Source organism: Canis aureus, chromosome 35 (genome assembly GCF_053574225.1).
Source record: "Canis aureus isolate CA01 chromosome 35, VMU_Caureus_v.1.0, whole genome shotgun sequence".
Classification (NCBI taxonomy): Eukaryota; Metazoa; Chordata; class Mammalia; order Carnivora; family Canidae; genus Canis; species Canis aureus.
In genome coordinates, this window is record NC_135645.1 from 27,693,082 (window position 1) to 27,712,681 (window position 19,600).

General features: G+C 33.5%; 2 long non-coding RNA genes across 12 annotated transcripts in view; one reads left to right on the forward strand and one right to left on the reverse strand.

Moving 5' to 3' along the window:
- The window catches only part of LOC144305046 (uncharacterized), a 59,103-nt gene extending 41,944 nt beyond the window's left edge, over positions 1-17,159 (reverse strand). Inside the window, exons 1-2 of one of the 5 annotated variants that reach the window (XR_013372074.1) lie at positions 16,174-16,590; positions 5,034-5,091 (exon numbers count right to left, since the gene is read on the reverse strand). This is a non-coding gene — a long non-coding RNA (uncharacterized LOC144305046). Of the gene's footprint in view, positions 1-5,033; positions 5,092-16,173; positions 16,593-16,798; positions 16,927-17,015 lie in introns of those variants that run through there. The other 4 variants (XR_013372076.1, XR_013372075.1, XR_013372077.1 and 1 more) reach the window with 4 other exon arrangements.
- The window catches only part of LOC144305048 (uncharacterized), a 167,477-nt gene that overhangs the window by 4,795 nt on the left and 143,082 nt on the right, over positions 1-19,600 (forward strand). For 3 of the 7 annotated variants that reach the window (XR_013372082.1, XR_013372083.1, XR_013372081.1), the window contains exons 1-3: positions 16,553-17,246; positions 17,923-17,994; positions 19,324-19,491. This is a non-coding gene — a long non-coding RNA (uncharacterized LOC144305048). Of the gene's footprint in view, positions 1-16,552; positions 17,247-17,922; positions 17,995-19,323; positions 19,492-19,600 lie in introns of those variants that run through there. The other 4 variants (XR_013372079.1, XR_013372078.1, XR_013372080.1 and 1 more) reach the window with 4 other exon arrangements.

Genomic DNA, 19,600 nt, shown 5'->3' on the forward strand with positions numbered 1-19,600 from the left:
TGTAACTAAGATTTGCATGTCATATCTATGCTTTCAAAAATTCGACTTACACAATCATGCTTTGACTGGTTGGAATGATAGGTTCCTAATCCATCCAGGTTGAAAAACAGGCTTGTTAAATACTTGTTGGAGATATTCTAGATGGGATATAAATTTTGAATTGGGAATTATATTAGAGGTTTCAGAGATTCCTGGGGCATCTGAGTAGCTGAGTCATTTGAGTGTCTCACTCTTGATTTTGGCTCAAGTCATGGTCTCAGGGTCATGATATCAAGCCCCACACTGGACTCCATGGTCAGCATGGAGTCTGTTTAAGATTCTCTCTCTCCCTCTCTCTCTGCCCCTGCCCCCACATGCTCACGCACGCGCTCTCTCTCTCTCTCTCTCTCTCTCTATATATATATATATATATAAATCTTTTTTAAAAAGATTATATGTTTATAAATCTTTAAAAAAAGTTTCAGAGGTTCCTTCTATGTCTCAGAAATGATTTTATTTCTATATTCCTAATTTCAGATATGTATAAATGACTATTTTTACATCTCACAAAGGTGAGCTAAATTCCAGGGTAAAGTCTGCAATATCCATCTATCAATAAAATCATCCACAGAATTTAAATTTTCAAAAATACTTCAGAACTATTCAACACGCACACAATTATTAGTTAAGTTTGCCTGATGCTTAAAATATCATTGAGCTCCTGGTCATATCATTGGTAATGTAGTATTCTTAGATATAAAACATGTTTCTATGATTTTAATATGCTGCATGGTTTGTTATACTCACTGAGAACATGAAGTGGCATGTTGCTAACTTTATACTTGAGAGGAAAACATCCAGTGCCTATGGGAGTAGAATTCTAGTTGAACAGATGGCTGTTACAGGTGAAGATTAAATAATGAAAAAGTATTTTCCATGTTATTGAAGGGGTTTGGCTACAATATGTGATTAAACTCCTTCCAGGAAGCAGAAAATGCTTGGAAGTATGTATACCTTTTAAAGTTTGTAGAAGCATGAAAAAAAGTACTAATCTCTTCATCACTCATTCATTCCGTTGGTTACTGGCAAAATTCTGTAGTCAATTAACAACTTAAATGAAGTACTCAACTCTCAGCAATCATTATATTACAAATTAAATTTTAGTACAACTCAATTTGTGTAAATGCCTTTGCAGACTGAAGTCTTACTGGCTAAAAGATCATTGTCACCTCAATTATTTTCTCCCCTCTGGTGATGTGAATCAGTCTCTTTTTATGACATTATAGGCAAGAGAAAGAGAGATCAAAGAATGATTCATTTTTCTGCATTTTTGAGTAGTTTTAATAAATTTGATCTCAGATGTAATCTTATACTGATGTCTAGATAGTCACAAATATGTAATGATCATAGAACTCATTTATGATGAATCTAATTTATGAGTAAGGAGAACATATATCATAATTTACATCTTAAACCTGAGGAAGCCTTATAAATATATGCTGCACTGAACAAAGATCATATGGATGCATTTAAGTCACTTGATCTTACTCTTTGGTCAAATTCTAAATTATGATCATTTTGAAATCGTGATCTATGAGTAGAAGAGATGTATAAGACTTAGCCGGATGTGGAATGTCCATAAAAGTAATCTCACTTGTCAAGTGAGATGTTCACTTACTAAAGGAGCAGTAGACTTAAACCCAACTTGAAATATTGAAGAAACACTTTAAGTACATGTTCTTAAAGCAAGCATATAAAGTCAGATGATTTACTAAGAGTGGATATATTCTTTAGCAAGTATTATTCATTATTGACCTGAGAATGAAGAAGTTTGTGAAATAAATATGCACACAAATTATAATCTCTTAGAGTTGAGTCTTCTCATGCTTAAAAAAATATTTTTAAAAACTTGACCAGATAGAAAATAAAACTTAAACATCTTTAAAAGTTCTCTTGATTAAACATGCAGTCCTGTGCTCTTTTAAAAACTTAACACAACTGATACTGGCTTTAGCATCTAAGAATTTTTTCAATTGCCATACTTTCAATTAAATTATTTTGTTAGGCCAAATAACCACAATTTAAAAAAATATCCAATTAAGTTTACTTGCACAATCCAGACAATTATTTATAATCAAAATCTGCTGAGAGTCATACATTTATTTAACTCTTTATCGTATGTAAGGAATTTGGAAGCACAGGAAAACCATTTTCTGGTACTTTCCCCGGGTATTAAAAAGTTTGCATATTATTTAACTTATCTCCCAAACACCATATGAAGAAAATAAAGGTCATAACTAATAGCCAGTGTTCAATCTCAGGAGTCTGACTCCAGAGACTTTGACTATTTAAAAATACATATTTTGTAAAAGTAAGACTAGGGAAGCAATTTTTGTCTCGAAGGCTATAAGGAATTCGAATTGAGGTTTCCAGAGGGGTTAAAAAGAGAGAGAAAACTAAAATGTCTCAGTAAAGTCAAATGGACATTTAAAGATTTAAGGCAAAGAAGATAAATAAGGAAGAAAAACTCTACATTCTGTTTGTAATATGTGTTATCATATTAGCAAGTGAAAAGAGAAAGTACCTTTAGTTAATAGTTCTTAGATTTTTGTATAAAAACTGATTATTAATTACTTATGCTTAAGTGAGGAAAAGATAAAATAATCCTGTTTGCATTCCCCAGTCTTTCTACCCAGTTTCCATTCACCCTACAGGTAATCAATTTGACTAATTTCTTCTTGTCATTTTTTTTCATTAGTGAGCAGATAGACGTATTTTCTTATTTCTTCTTTTTTTTTCCTACATGAAAGCTATCCGATAATACATAAAAATTTGTATTTTGCTTCTCTACCTAACAATATTGCCATTTTAGACCTCACTCCACATTTGTACATAGAAATAGTCTTCATTCTTTTTACAGGTGTGGAATGCTCTGTGGATTCCATAGTTTATTTAACTATTTTTCTGGGTATATGGGCATTTTGGTTGTTTTCCAAAATTTTGCAATTACAAATAATGCTTCAATGAATAGCACTGTATACATGCATTTTTATTTTGTTGGAGGTATATATAAACAGAATAAATCCTTAGAAATGGAAATTCTGGATCAAAAAATACATGTATATGTAATTGTTTTAGTTTATTGGAAATTTCTTTCCAGAGGGTTCTATAGCATTACCTTCCCAGCAACAATGTATGAGAGTGCCAGGTTTCCCATAGCCTTGTCAACAGAACAGTATGTCATTCTTATTAATTTTTACCAACTTGATAAATGAGAAATGCTGTCTTATTGATATTTTCATACTGAGTGAGAATAAATATCTTTATTCAAGTTTAGGGCTATTTTTATACCTTATTGTTAATTATTTTTTGTATCTGTCTCCAAATTTTTTATTGTTTATTTGATCTAGCATCCCCAATTTTTAAGTGTTCTTTATATATTAGGAATATTAACACTTCGTCTGTAGTATATATTGCAAACTTGCAAGTTTGTCAGTTGTCCTTTGACCTTGATTATGGTGGGGTTTATGTTATAATTTTTGCCGCCATTTCTAGGTCTCTGGCTTTTGAATTATGGTCAGAAAGTCTTTTCCTGATGCTGAAATTAAAAAGGAATTCATATATGTTTTCTTCTAGTACTTGTAGGCTCCATTTTTTTAGGTTTAAATTGACAATCCATTTGGAATTAAGTTCTTGAGTATGGTGGTGAAGTATGGATCTAATTTTATCTTTTTCCAAATGACTAACCAGTTGTCCCTGTGCCATTTATTAAAATGTCCTTCTTTGCCTTATTAATTTGAAATGCTACCTTTATCATATGATAGCTAATAAATTTCTATATATACTTGTATCTATTTCTGGACCTTTATTCTAGTCCAACAACCTACTTGTCTATTCATGTGTCAGTACTATACAGTTTTAGTTAATAGAGCATGCAGCATATTTTTTTGTATTGATCTAGTTTGTTGAATGTATCAATAGTTTGTTCTCTTATATTCATGATAATATTCTATTGTATGAATACATCAGAATTGTTTAGCCATTTTAGCTATTTTAGGCATTTTCCTGTTGATGGACACCTAGAATGTTTTCAGTATTTTGTTATTTTAAATAAAGCTGTGAGGAACATTCCTGTAAGAATCTTTTGGGATTATGTGTTTCTCATTTTTTTAGTTAATACCTAGGACTAGAATTGCTGTAATATAACAGGTTTTTTTTGTTAGTTTGATTGTTTTGCTTAGAATAAAAATAAAAAATAAAAATGAAACTACCAGACTTTTTCTAAATGTGGTTTGCCATTTTACAGTTCTACCAATGATATGAAAGTTTTGATTGTTCCACATCCTTACCAATATTTACTGATATTAGTCTACTTTTATTTTTTGCCTGTATGATAGGTGTGGAGTGAGATCTCATTGTGAGTTTATTTTTAATTTCTCTCATAAGAAATGCTGTAGAACATTTTTCAGTTTATTGATATGTGTATGTCCTTCCATCTGAGGTATTTACTACAATAATTTTCCTTTTTAAAAAATATTAAGGTGTGTAGACCTTTTTATATATACTAGATACCAATCTTTGTTCAGCTATGTATTTTATGAACATTCTTCCCAGTCTTTGGATTATCTTTCCTTTTATTGATGTTATCTTTTAATGTTATCACTTTAACTTCTTTCCCATAGACCTTTGACTATTCTCAATAGCTAAGACATTCTCATATACTTTCTTCTAAAAGCTTTACAGATTTGGGGTGCCTGGGTAGCTTAGGTGGTTAGGCCTCTGACTCTTGATTTTGGCGCAGGTCATAATCTCAGGATTGTGAGATCAAGCCTCCTGTCAAGCTCTATGCTCTGTGCTTAAGGTTCTGTCTCTCCTCACCCTCTATACCTCCCCGACTTGCACTCTCTCTCTCAAAAAAAAAAAAAAAAAAAAAAAAAAGAATAAAAGCTTTATTAACTTGACCCATTTCAAATTGTTGCTTATGGCCTTAGTTTGGAGTCAAGGTTCAGTTTTATTTTACATATATTCCCAGTGGTTTCCCCAGTACTACTTACCGTAAACTCTTTTCTTTAAATATTGCATTGTTTGGCATCTTCGTTAAAAAACAAATACCTGGAGAGACAGGGAGATGTTGGTCAAAGAGTATAAACTCCAGCTTTAAGATAAGTAATTTTAAGGAACTAATAAGTATAGCAGATCATTATAGTTAATAATACTGAGTTATTTTTTTAAGGTTTTATTTATTTATTCATCAGAGAGAGAGAGGCAAAGACACAGGCAGAGGGAGAAGCAGGCTCCATATAGGGAGCCTGACATGGGACTCGATCCCGGGTCTCCAGGATTATACCCTGGGTTGAAGGCGATGCTAAACTGCTGAGCCACCCAGGCTGCCCAATAATACTGAGTTATATACTTGGAAGTAGCTAAGAGTATAGATCTTGTGTTCTCACCACACACACACACACACACACACACACACACATACACAAGAAATGATAATTATGTGACATGATGGAGTTGTTAGCTAGCACTGTGGCAGTAATCATTTTGCAGTATATGCATATGAAACCAACGAACTGTATACCTTAAAACGTACATGATGTTATATGTCAGTTATGTCTCGGTAAAGCTGAAAAAAAAACCCCAAATGCCTGTAAAAATGTAAATATAGTTCTGGTTTCTCTGTTCTTTTCTACTGACCTATTTATCATTTTTTATGCTGGTGCCACATTGTCTTGATTACTGTAGCTTTACAATAAGTCTTAAAGCCAGGTAGTGTAAGTCCCCTAACTTCATCCTTTTTTTTTTTTTTTTTCAGGATTGTTTTAATGTTCCATTTTGTGCTTACAAATTTGGGAATCAGTTTTCCCCAAATTCTTGGGAAAAAACCTGGTGAGATTATGATTGGGATAGTGTTACATCTATGGATCAATTTGGAATTAGTATCTTAAATATATTGTGTCTACTAGTCTCTGAACATGATATTCCTCTCCATTTGTTGTCATTAATTCTCTTAGGAATGCCTTGTATCTTTTTAGAGATCTCAGATATGTTTGATTAAACTTATTGTTATATATTTCATGTTTTGGGGGGTACTACTTGAAAATGGAAATTTAAAAAGCATCTATTTTCCCATTGTTAGATACTGAGAGTTAAGTACAAAGTTTTTATTTTTGGATTATATACACCAAGATAATGTTCAATTCACTTATTAGTTTTAGTAGCAGTTGTGTTAATTTTCAAGTTTTACCTCATAAACAATTGCTATCTGTAGAAGGGAGAGTTCTGTTTGCCTTCTTTTTTTTAGATTGCCTTTTGCATCTTTTTCTTGCTTAATTGCGATGCCTAAGGACTCTAGTAAAAGGTTAAATAGAAATGGTGAGACTAGACACCCTTGATTATGGGAGGTGAATTATTCATTTAACTTTTAATTATGACGCTGTCTGTAATTTAAAATGCCTGGTTCTTTATCAAAGGAAATAATCCTGAGAGTCTGAATTTTTCTCATGCCTAAATAATGCCTTTTGACAAATTCCTTTTCTTAATTTATTTCAATGACCATATAACTTTTCCCCTTTACTCTCTTAATGCCTGATGAGCACAGATTCTCAAATGTTAAAGCAGATTTGCCTTCCTGGTTTGTTATAATTCTTATTTTTTACTAGATTTTTTTGTTATTATTTCGCTAAGTAGTTTTGCATCATCATTCATGAGGGATATAAGTCCAATTTTATTTTATTTTTTTAAGTCTGCAATTTTAAAATAAATTTTAGTATCTGTTAACATTTTTATTAGGTCCTATTATTCTCATGTAATGAGTTTGGATATGTTTCCTTATGTTCTGTTTTCTGGAGTCTGTACTATTAGTTAAATAGGAAATATATGGTTAGAATTCATCAGTGAAATCATGCAGACCTGGAGTTTTCTTTATATGACCATGTTTGATAGCAAGTACATTTGCTTAAACAGTAGCTGGGCTACTCTGATTTTCTGTTTCCTTGTGTGTTGATATTTATAAATTGTATTGGGAAAAAATTTCCATTTCATTTAATGTCAAATGTTTTTGGAATAGAGTTTTTCATAATATTTACCTATTATCTTTTTAATGTCTATAGGAGATGTAGTGATAGTCCTGATTTCACTCTGGATATAAATTTTAGTTGTTGCTCTTATTCTTTTACTCATTATAGCTGATTATTAATTTTGTTTATATATTTAAAAGGAAAATTTGAATTTGTTAATATTAATTGGATATACTTTTCATTATTAATCTTTTTAAGAAGAGACTTAAGGTATTTAATTTTAGACTTTTCTTTTTTCTAATACAATAATTTTAAAGCTGTTGATTTGTGAATACCTCAACAATATGATTGACTCCCTCCCAGTCATATTACTTTAAAGAAGGGATTGCTTTACAACAGCACTATTCACATTTTGAACAGAATGCTGTATGTATGTATTGCGGAATGTTTAGCAGGATTCCTGACCTATACTTCGTAAATGTCAGTGGTTTCCCCAGTAGTTGTGACAATGGAAAGTATTGCAAAATCAGATCTAATTGAGCATCATCTCTTTACAGTATTCTCCATGCATGCAAAGATTCCCATCAATTTTTATGGCATCACTTTTAGTGCGAAATGACTACCAACAACCACCTGACATTTGGGCAAAGACCCCACAGTAGATAATGTTTCAGTTTTAGGTTCTTCCTGATGCAAACCTGAGACAAAGATTTGAGTGCACATAGTTTATTTTAAAGATGCTTGTAGAAATACCGATACTAGAATGGCAGAGAAAAAAAGAAGAGGTGAATATACTGGCTAGGTTAATGAGCAGATTCTGATTATGAACAATTTTGATGTACTCTTGTTGGAGATCTCTGGGAGGTTTCAAAATATAAGCGTTGTCCTACCTGAAGACAAAAAGGTGGATTTATTTATCCACCAATTTTCACTGTTCAGGGGTGGTTTTCTGAGGAATTAATTTCCTGGCATTTCAGCTCCGCCTGGCCCAAGCATTGACTAAGGACTCAAGTCCAGAGACAGAACAGAGAGCAGTGAGTAGGAATTATGAGAAATGTAAGTGATATTATGAATGACTTTAACAGGAAGTCTAAATGTAATGATGGGATTCAGAAAAGGCTTCAATGTGGAAGAAGCACTTGATTTAAGGTATGCAGGATAAAGTCATGGATAATTGAGCTTTTGAGAATCAAAGTGCATTCCAGGAAGAAAAATCAGCATATACAGAATCCCTGAATTATGCCTGGAACAATAAAGAAACAAATGAATATTAAGCATGATGATGTAGTAGAGATGACCTGGCAGTAATAAACAAGGACCAGACGCTGCAAGATTTTATAGATGATGTTAAAGATTTTAGTTTGTATCATGAGGAAGGGCATGAGGATTGAGGAGGATTATATTAACTAAATTTAAGTTCTTTCTGGATTAAAAATAGGTACAGAGTGAATAAAAAATATCTAACTGGGTTGCCATTATGGTGAGGTAGGTAAAGGACAGTGGGGGGCATATATAAATGAGAGGCATAAATCAGTGAGGTGGGGGTCAAGATGAAGAAAAACAATGAGTTTAGAGATATTTAAGAGGAAAATTAACTGAATTTTAGTGGGAGTAAAGTTTTCAGGAACAATGTCTTGGTTTTCGTCTTGCGAAACTGGTTGTATGATGGCATGAATCGAGATAGCACTGGAAGAGGCAACCGTGTGTGCATGTGTGTGTGTGTGTGTGTGTCTGTACATATATTTATGTGTGTATACATATATGCAGGGAGAAACTGGGAATTGTATGTTTGTATTTTAGAAGTATAACAGCAAAGGTACAGTTAGGAGATAGAAGCAATATCAGTTATTTTAACTTTGTGAATGTAATAGGAAAAAATGAAAGAATGTTAATTAGATATTGAGGAACTGAGAAAAAGGTAAAATAAGGGGGGGGACCTTGAGAGATCATGGAGGTAGTAACTGTAGAAAGCAGCTTTTCCTCCTGGGTGCTTTGGAACTAATGGAAAAGTTTGGAATTATTAAAAATGAAAAGCAAAGGAGGACACCATGAAGCTAGATCTCAAACTTTCAGATCTCAGACTTGCCTGGCTGGTCCTAGTGTTCTGAAGTTACAGGAGGGGCAATGTGAGGACAGGACCATGTAGAAGATGCTAGCTGTGGTATTATTGTCTCTGAGGGGACCTGGGGAGATTATTTCTGGGATTTTTGGAAAGACAGCAAGCTGGGATCAACTGTTGCTACTGGTTTCAATTGCCACTATCAGGATTAAAACAAGCAAGCAAGCAAATAAACAAAACACTGTTTAGTTGATGCTATTAGGAACAGGAAGGAAACAGCCTGACTTTGCTTCCTCCTCCAGTCTTCCAGTCCTCTCCATCATCCTTGATTCATAGGGACGAATAGAAAGTCATCTATCTCTTAGCCAACTCTATTTCTTTATAGTATTTTATTATTGCCAGATATTATAGTATATATCTGTAAGTTTGTTTGCTTTCTCTTCAGTGCCATGTAAGCCCCATAAGAATATATTTTTTGTTTGTTTTATTTACTCTTCTTTCCCTTCTACCTCAGGAAGTGAAATGCACCCAGTAGATGTTCAATAAATATTTGTATGTTAAGGAATAAATGGGTCCCTATAGCTCTCTTTGATGCCAGTTCTTCACTCTGGGATCCTATCCATTGCCTTGACAGAGTCCCTGCCAGTGTAAACGTCTACCTGTTGCTGACTTTTGACTTCACATACCATATTTTCCATAAGGGAAGATAAAATTATATTTTATAATCTCATTTCACCTTTAGGGACTTGTTATTTGCTATTAGATCTATCTTACATTTTACTGATATGGCTATGAAAGGATGACTGAATGGTGACTTTTTATGTGTATGTGTGTGAATATATATATATATATATATATATATATATATAATCAATCATAACATCCTTTAATTTTATTATATAAAATTAACTATTTTAATTATATAATTTTAAAATTATATAAAATTAACATCCTTTAATTTATATATATATATATATATATAAAATCAATCATAACATCCTATAATTATGGTATCTTGAAGTGGTTAGGATCATGGACCTAGAAAAAAGGAATTCTTTCTGATTTCATTTTTTTTTTTTTATAAACTAAAAGCTTTCGTGATTTAGGTTTTTGTGTTTTATATTGTTATAATAATCTCATAAAATTTTAAATATGTTTAGAGAGAGACAATGAACGAACCTACTTTCTGCCAAAAAGACAATATATAGCATCATAGAGTATAATTTTATTGTTTCTAGTATTAGACATTTTCCCTTGAAATATAATCTTTACTCTGAATAATAAACCAAGTGCTCCCCCTGAAATACTCAAAATATACTTCTCTACTAATCATAAGATGTTTTGACAGTTCCATGTTTTATGAGCTGAACTGAGGCCACAGTGCATCAGGATCTATAAAGGAAAGCATTCTCTGTGGGGGTTCATATATTCCACATAATGGTGGCATAATTTATTCTTTTCCATTGTGAAAAGATATCCTGGCACAACTACTAACCAATGTATAAAACACTGAAACAGGCAAGTTGACATTTTTACTAGAGTTCTATGATCCCATAATTTTTTTCCTTGGCAGTACTTCCACTCGAGATCTTTAAAAGGCCTATTTTTTTTCCTAAATAGTTGCCTCTCCTTAACCTATTACTAATATTGGAGCATAAAATAATGTATAAATAATTTTGACCTTTTCCTGTAAGGTCTGATGGTACCTGGCAAGCTGTCCTACAGTTAATAATGTTAATAATATTCCTTTGTTATAAAGTGGTAAATAGGAATATTTTTTATATTTCTAAAACTTCTATTATTTTGAAAGGCTAGAAGAAACTATTGAATCTAAGTAGAAATTTTTTTTTCCTGGAAATGCACTCTATCATTCTAGTAAATTATATTATTACAAAGCATTATCAATGAGAAATATTTTGAATTGGAAATATATCATTGATACAATCAGTTATCTAATGATAATTATTTAAATTATATACTGGGAATATTGAAGAAACCATTTAAAATTATTTTGGTGTATTTTGCTGCTGGCTTTGTAATTTCTCCTTCAATTTCAAGTGGTATAGTTTAGAGAATTCCTTTCAGCTCAAAATGTACCTAATAAGTGCAAGGTGTTTTCAATCACGTTTCCTGCCTTGCGGCAGAAGTGGTGGGGCTAATAATAAAACAAAGGAGCAAACAGTGTAACATTAGATAGAATAAAGCGGGGTGAACCAAATAGATCCTGAATAATTTAACATCCCCTTTAGTTAAGAGAGGACAGGGCATTGAAAGACCAACTTGGTGCCTGACGGCAGTGATGTAAAATTCATCAACAGGGAGCATTAAGAGGGGAACCTCAGAGCACAGAGAGGGATAATACTACAGTATGATACAGAAGGGGATAATGCTAAATTTTGATAAGGTAAAGTGTAAACGGGGAAAACCTGAATTTCAGCTGATTAAGTATAGATAATTACATATCATGGAAAGTTAATAAATTGGTTTTAAGCCAGTTTGACTGGAAAAACAGTGGGGCTAGTAGCAGTCAGGAGGATGGAGAAAGATGATAGTAGACTTGTCCAACAAGAAGGGGGGGGGGTTATCTGGGGCTTGAGAGAGATCGGGAGTTGATTTGTTAATCCCTACAAAGTTTATGTTTAAATCCATGAGAATCGTTGAGATGGGAATTTAAAGAGAAGGTAATATTTTTTTAGGACATTGGTATTCAGGTTTTTCTTCTTCCCAAACTAGACGCATTCTCTTTGTTCATTTCCTACATCCACATTTACTGCACTTACTATCCTTTATTTTGTTTCATAATTCTTTGTGAGTTTAACTCACCATTCTATTTGTCTAAGGTTCCTTGGGGGAAGAAACATTTATTTAACTTTCTGTTTCCTTCAGTGCGTTTAGTAATGCTTTCCACATAAAAAGAAGCGACACATATTTACAGAACATAATAGAATAGAACAAAAGCATTCCAAGCTGGAAATTCAAAGATAAACTGCCTAAATCTGATTCATCTTAAGTCCACCAATAAAAACTTCAGAATTCCAGTACTTTTATTTTGATTGTACCAGACTGAGAATTCAAAGTAGACTACTTTAAAAAAAAAAATTGAACAAAAGTAGAAATGTGAGAGAGTATAAAGTAAATGGGTAACTTTAGTTTCTCCATTCCTCACTGGGATATTTTAATTAATTTCATATTGTGATATTCCTCACAAATCTGCTCGTGCTGATAAGACTCCTTGTGGTTCATACTCTAGGCATCAGAATTTTTCTTCTGTGGGCTACTCTGCATCTAGTTGGTAGGGATGTCTCCCTTCCTCCTGTAGGTGTGGCTGCTCCTGTTGAGCTCAGCTGTTATTTTAGTGGTGATCAACTTTGTACTTGACAACCTCCATCCCTGCTCCCTCTCCCCCCAGAATCACCTGCTAACCTAGTACCCACTGCACTCTGGGAAACACTGCTGACACCCTGGCACCTACTGCCAAAAGTAGACATTAACCTACATCAATGTGACAGGTTGATGTGAGGCCAGCTTTCACCAAATTCTGTGTATGTATGAATGTATCTGTCTAGGCTCCTGGGAGCACTTCACTTCTAGCTTCCTCTGAAGTTAGTGGAAAAACTGCAATTGAATTATGAATGGAGTTGATAAGAGGCTCTTCTGGGCCAAGATGGTTAAGAGCTACTATGCCTTCTTTCAGGCTTCTCTTCTCCAACATTGTGACCCAGGAGATCCTATGATCCAAATATTTTAGCCGTAAATTGGACAAAGACTTCCCAACTCATGCAGACTGATTTCTGTGTTAATCTGTTACATAACATAGCCTACTTATCTTGAAAGTATATGGAGAAGCGTTCTTTATCTTTTCTTAATTATATTATTAGAAAGATCTCAAAAAAGTCCTGAGTAGACACAAAGGTTATAAAAAGTTTAGTATTTGATCTTTTTCAGCTTTTCACTCTTGCTCTCTACCTGCTGTAGGACTGGGCAATAGCTCCATTGAGGGCTAAGCCAAATAAGAAATCTGTAGGACAGTTACTGTATCATACACAGAATTTCTCTTTAACTCAGAAGACTAAGGCTTGCTATTAGGTCAAGTTTGTTTGTCTATTCTTACCCTAAGACGTCTGTATAAGTAGAAGCTCCGGTAATGATAATCAAACATGTCTAGAAATGCCTGGATCTTAGCAGCAAACAGAGCCTGGGTACAATTCATTATCCTAGTGTAGCAAAGAAGCTGATTTACAGATGTGAACATGGGTAAATGAAAAGTTGAAATAAATGCATGATAGCTAGATTTTGAAGGCCTCCTCGGTACATGTGAAATGAGAAGTTACATGTTAAAGTATTCATGATTCCTTAGTTGGGATAACTTTTTATCATTCTTTGAATAACACATTAGATGAAAAATACTGCAAATAAAGAGTAACATACATGTTCTAGAATTATATGCATTATTTTACTAGTAGTTTTTATAGCATACGTTAGCATTCAAATTTAAGTTAAATTTATGTTCCAAGATTTAAATCCTATAAATCCCCATATTCATTTCTAAGAATATAAAAAAGCATTGAATTTAATATTTCAAATTTTTATGTTAATGCAGCACATTGCTCCTTGTTAATAATCATTTGAATATGGTATTAATCAGAGAAGTTCCAGTAATTTTCCTGATGAAGATAGTTTTCAGATAGTCAAAGCATTTTCTTTTCCCTTTGATTAAGAGGATTATGGGTTTCATCTTAATTGGTGGTTTTAAAGCCCATCCTTAGAAGATTTTTTTTTGGAGTAAAACATCTATTTTTCTTCTTCTCTTTTCCTCCAGTTAGCTTAGAGATTAGAGTTCTCCTCTGACCCATCAAAGCTCTCACACATTCCAGTTACATCTGAATGGTCTTTATTCACATGTCACTTTAGCAAGCTCATTCCCCTGGTTACAACATAGAATTCATTTCCTGAAATCTCTCCAGCTCCAACATCAGTATTGCTTTCTTCAAACAAAATTTTGCTGCTTTATCACGTTCTCGATATTAATGGCCATCTTTTCAGTTCCACCAAGATCTCCAATTCTTTTTCTGTGTGTTATTTCATTTCAAACTTCTTTTTCTTTTCTATCCAGCCCAGATTCCATCATCTACGACATCAATTAATCTCTTTGCCATTATACTTAATTCTATTGCCTTTTCTATCTGTTTGTTCAGCTGTTCAGGGTTTGTAGAACAGACTGCATGTTTGCTCCAAAGTAGTAACTCAAAGTTACTTTTAGATAAAATAATTTAACTAGTAAGTGCCTAGATGCAACTAAAATTTTTGTTCTCTGCTTTCAAGAGGACCATCAACTCCATCATCTAGTGACTTCGTTTCTCTCGGTACCTTTCATCCTTTATTCAAGATTTTTGCCTCATCATTTCCTCTTTACTTTTATTAAGGAAAAATTCTCTCTACTCCAACCACCAACTTTTTTCCATATTTACCCATTGCTCTATTTATAGAAGAAATGTCCCTTCCCTTTAGTTGGAACCAATATAGCCACCTTCATTTGGGATGCCAGTTTTTCCTGCATTATATCACATAGTTCTACAACATTCTTTCCATGAGAGAAATTCAGCTTTTTAAATTATTTAAATAAATATTAATTATTATTAATTAATAACAATTAAATAATAAAACTAGGGGTGCCTGGGTGGCTCAGGGGTTGAGAATCTGCCTTCAGCTCAGGGCGTGATCCTGGAGTCCTGGGATCGAGTCCCACATCAGGCTCCCTGCACGGAGCCTGCTTCTCCCTCTGCCTGTTATCTCTGCCTCTCTCTCTCTCTCTCTCTCTCTGTCTCTCTTGAATAAATAAATAAAATTAAAAAAAAATAAAACTAAACTTGAAAATAAGAATGTGTGAATTTAAAAGCTAGACATGTCATTTATAGAGACAGAAATTATTTGGGGAAACAGCCATAAGGGATTCCCCTTACATGCTTTGTATGACTTACTAGTAAAGCCCTACCTCCAAACCATATCTATAGAACAAATGAACCAGGCTTTTGTCAGCACATTAATGGGCTTCAGTAGTGCCATTTGATCAAAAAGACATACTTTGATTTTTGCTAAATATTCTGGGAAAGAATTCTTGTGATTTTCCAACTGAGGAAGGTAATAGGATATCATGCTATGATATCTATATCTATCCTGATATATTATTTCTGGCTAAATATGGAGACTTATAGGACAAGACAGGTGACGAGAATGAGAGATAGAAAATCTCTTATTGGTGACATAAGATATAATTTAAGTACCCTTTAAACCCTACTTTTAGTCACCTTAACCTTTTGTTTGAGTCATTTTGTATCAATCATTTGGAACTGAAAAAAAGAATTCAGTGACACACTACTTAGTGTGTAAGAAACACTTCTTTTACTTGAAATTAATTACTGATTACTTCTGTTAAGTCTAATTATGAACCATTACTACTCAATCTTAATTGCTGTAATTTTATAGTACTTTTTAAATATCTCATGTAGTATAACCCTTTACACTATTTAAGAAATACATTTCCTGGCTACTTACAAATATTTATTTTACTAGAGAAAATTTCATACTCATTTATTAAGTTTCCAAAATCTAGAAAAATAATAAAAGTTAAACTAAGCAAAACAAGAAAATAAGCAAAATGAATTCTGATAAAGCATCACAATAGATTTCCACACTAATTTGTTGGGAATTTATGTTTCTGCCTTTGAAATGTCATACAGAATGATCTTTATAAAAAGATTTATTTATTTGACAGAGAGAAAGAGGGAGAGAGAGAGAGAGAGCACAAGCAGGGGAGAGGCAGGCAGAGGGAGAGGGAGAAGCAGACCCCTTGCTGAGCAGGGAGCCTCCCTGGGGCTTGATCCCAGCCCCCTGGGATTATTATTATTATTATTATTTTTTTTGCTTTGTAATCAGTATATTAAGGAGACATTCATACATTTCAATTGCTTAATTCTGATTCCAGATTTAAGCTTGTGAACATGACTTTTAAACATACAATTAAAGCTATTCATCATAATTTGCTATACTACCAACATGAAATTACAGTTACTTCGGAACATAAGTTAAATGTTTTAAAGTAAGCCTGTCACATACCTAGAAGACACCTTCCTGTCTCATACATGCAAATTAACTTCTCCACGTAAATGTCTCTTCACTCTAAGTTACCCTGGCTCCTGAAGTCACTACTCTGAAGTTTATCATGGTCCAAAGAGAAGGAAAAAAAGTGTAACCAGAACTGATACATATATATATATTTAAAAAAAAAAAAGATGGCACAGAAGGGAATGCAATTCTACAAGTGCAAGCCCTCAAGCAGCAGCATATGATAAACCACTTCTTTAGAGAGGTATCCTTTCTATCACTGATACCACAGGCCAAATTACATAGCATGCCATCTTCACGTAACAGTTGAGGCAATAAAATGCAGAGGCATCACAATGAATCCTACTTAACGTAACTACAGACCAACACTTCTCTACAAATTAATAAATTATTTGTCTGATTGCCAATTAAATACACGTTTTAACTTCATAGCTTAACAATTAAGGGTCATACCGTGAAGTCAATACATACACCTAGCATTTCAGTCTGAACTGTTTCATACACGTAGAGCTGCAATCAGTTACAGGGTATGGCCTAACAAACGCTAGGGGAGATTTTTTAAAAGTAGTTTTTACAGTATTAAACTTCTCTTGCACACTGAAGTCATCATACATACAGGGCAAAGTCAGAGCAAGGCGGAACTTTCCAGAACGCTCGGTGAGACGCGGAGGAGCGGCGGCTGCCGGAGCTGCGCCCAGCAACGCGCGCCTTCCCGCTCCCCCCCACCGGCTTCGGCCCTCTCACCGGCTGTAGAAAATGGTGAAAGAAACCACTTACTATGATGTTTTGGGGCCAAACCCAATGCCACCCGGGAGGAATTGAAAAAGGCTTACAGAAAACTGGTCTTGAAGTACCGCCCTGATAAGAATCCAAATGAAGGAGAGAAGTTTAAACAGATTTCTCAAGCTTATGAAGTGCTCTCTGATGCAAAGAAAAGGGAATTATATGACAAAGGAGGAGAGCAGGCAATTAAAGAAGGTGGAGCTGGTGGTGGTTTTGGCTTCCCCCCCCCCAGGATTATTACCTGAGCCGAAGGCTGATGCTCAACTGACTGAGGAACCCAGGTGCCCCCAGGATTATTTATATACACTTATTTTACCCTTCTTTATGTCTTTCAATTGATTTTTATTACATCTTTCATATAAGTTTTCATATTTTTGGCTTATTTTGTTATTACAATTTTCATATTACTGTCATTGTAAATTAAATAAATTTTATTTATTTCTTAATTAAACTACTGAATTTAAGAAAACTGGAATTGGTAGAGGATATAAGAAAATTCCTGAGCGTTAGTGGATGGGAGGCTGCAGTGTGTTCACATGTTGAGACCTCACAGTAAGAGGATTTAAGAATATATTTTCAGCTTGTACCATAGAGCAGAGCATTCAGCTAAAGTAGACTGTTATGAGTTCCTTCCTTATATCAATGATATCACATGGAGTGAAGGTGTTCATTACTCAAAGAAATTAAACAGTAATCAGTGGTGACTGTCTCTACATGGGGTAGGGTTGGGATGGCTGAGGTGTTTTATTGCTTTTTCATTGAAGAACAGATGAGATCAAGTGAAAATAGATGTAAATTGTAGATAATTGGAATCATACCAATTTTGTGAGATTTAAAATTCAGGGGTAGAGCAGAACTCTTGTTTTTTTCATTGATATTTTTTATCTTTCTGTAAATAAATTATGTTCTCAAAATTTCATGTTAATGTTATTTCCTTCTGTTACTGTCATGTGATAGAAAAGAAATATTGAAGATGGCAGAGGTAGAACTGGAGATTAGAGCTTCTTATACATTTTCAATTTTTTTAAGGTATTTCATGTATATCATCTTTAAGGAGTCAGTGTTTCCATAGCTATAAAGTAATAGAAATTGTAAAAATTCCAGAAACAAAAAAATTCCAGAAATATAAGTGTGAAATATGATATATTTCTAAAGAATGTGATCAATATAAATTTTATACATGTCAGCTTAATTCTCATTCCCATTTATGTTGTTGGCTGTTTTTATCCTAATTTCCTAAATATTAAAGAGAATAAACTAAAAGTTAATATAAGAAGCAAGCCTATTTAAAGAAACTCAAATTTACATTGATTAAATATTAATTCATGAAGCAATGATATTTTGAATAAAATGAATGAGATTACACTGTTTGTGTTGACTTAAACTTCAACACATTTATACTGATTTTAAAAACACATTCATCTATTAATTCTTCCCTTCCCTTCCCTCTCTACTCTCTTTTTCTTTCCTTTTTTCATGTTCCACAGACATATTAAATCTAAGTAATTATAGACAAGTTATTTTAGTTTTACTTATTGAAGTGGAAATGGGGAGTAATTTCTTATGGTATAAAGACCTTTTAGAAACTGCTAATCATTAAACAAAATGATGTTAAAATATTTTTCCAGTAATTTATAAAAGGAAATGAAAAATAATGTTATAATATCTTGAGGAAACACAAGGACATAGTATACCAATTTGAATTATTTCTTGGCTTGCTGTTGAAATAACCTTTAGTGCAGTGATAGTTGATGTGAGAAATATTGTAATATGATATTTTTATATGTGAATAGGTTCAAAATGTTCTTTAATTTTTTTTTTTTACTTTGATATCATTTTCCATGGCTTTTCTACTCAGATAATTTCTTTTTCCTGAGTTTAGGGATAAGAAATATCTTGTTGCAAATGAGAAACTAAGTTTTTACTCTTTTGCATAAAATAACCAATTTTGCTTCAAATTCCCAATATTTCACCTTTTATTTTCTCTGAATGAATGAGCCTTAGGCATTTTTCTTGGCAAATTTGCAAGAATATAAAAGAGAGAATACATGAGGAAATGAACATTTCATCATGAAATCTAACCTTTAGAATTTCAACATAATATGGAAACATGTCATGGAGATAATTTATTGATTTCAAGGTAGTATAATATATAAGACACTCTAGTGAATAGAGAGCATGAAGCTAAATATAATATCCTTATATTTTTTTATTTTTTGAGCTTTATTCATAAATATAACTGTCCAAAATAGACTGTCAGAAGCCCCCTGTATTTCACCTATTCAACTCTCCTTTATTTCTACTCCCAAATCTCTGGTAACCACTGTCTTTTTTTTTTTTTTTTTTTAAACTCTGTAGTTTTGCAGGAGGGGCAAGATGGCGGAGGAGTAGGGTCCCCAAGTCACCTGTCTCCACCAAATTACCTAGAAAACCTTCAAATCATCCTGAAAATCTATCAATTCGGCCTGAGATTTAAAGAGAGACCAGCTGGAACGCTACGGGGAGAAGAGGTCGCGCTTCTATCAGGTAGGAGGACGGGGACAAAGAAATAAAGACACAAAAGGCCTCCGAGGGGGAGGGGCCGCGAGGAGCCGGGCTGAGGCCGGGGCGAGGGTCCCCAGGACAGGAGAGCCCC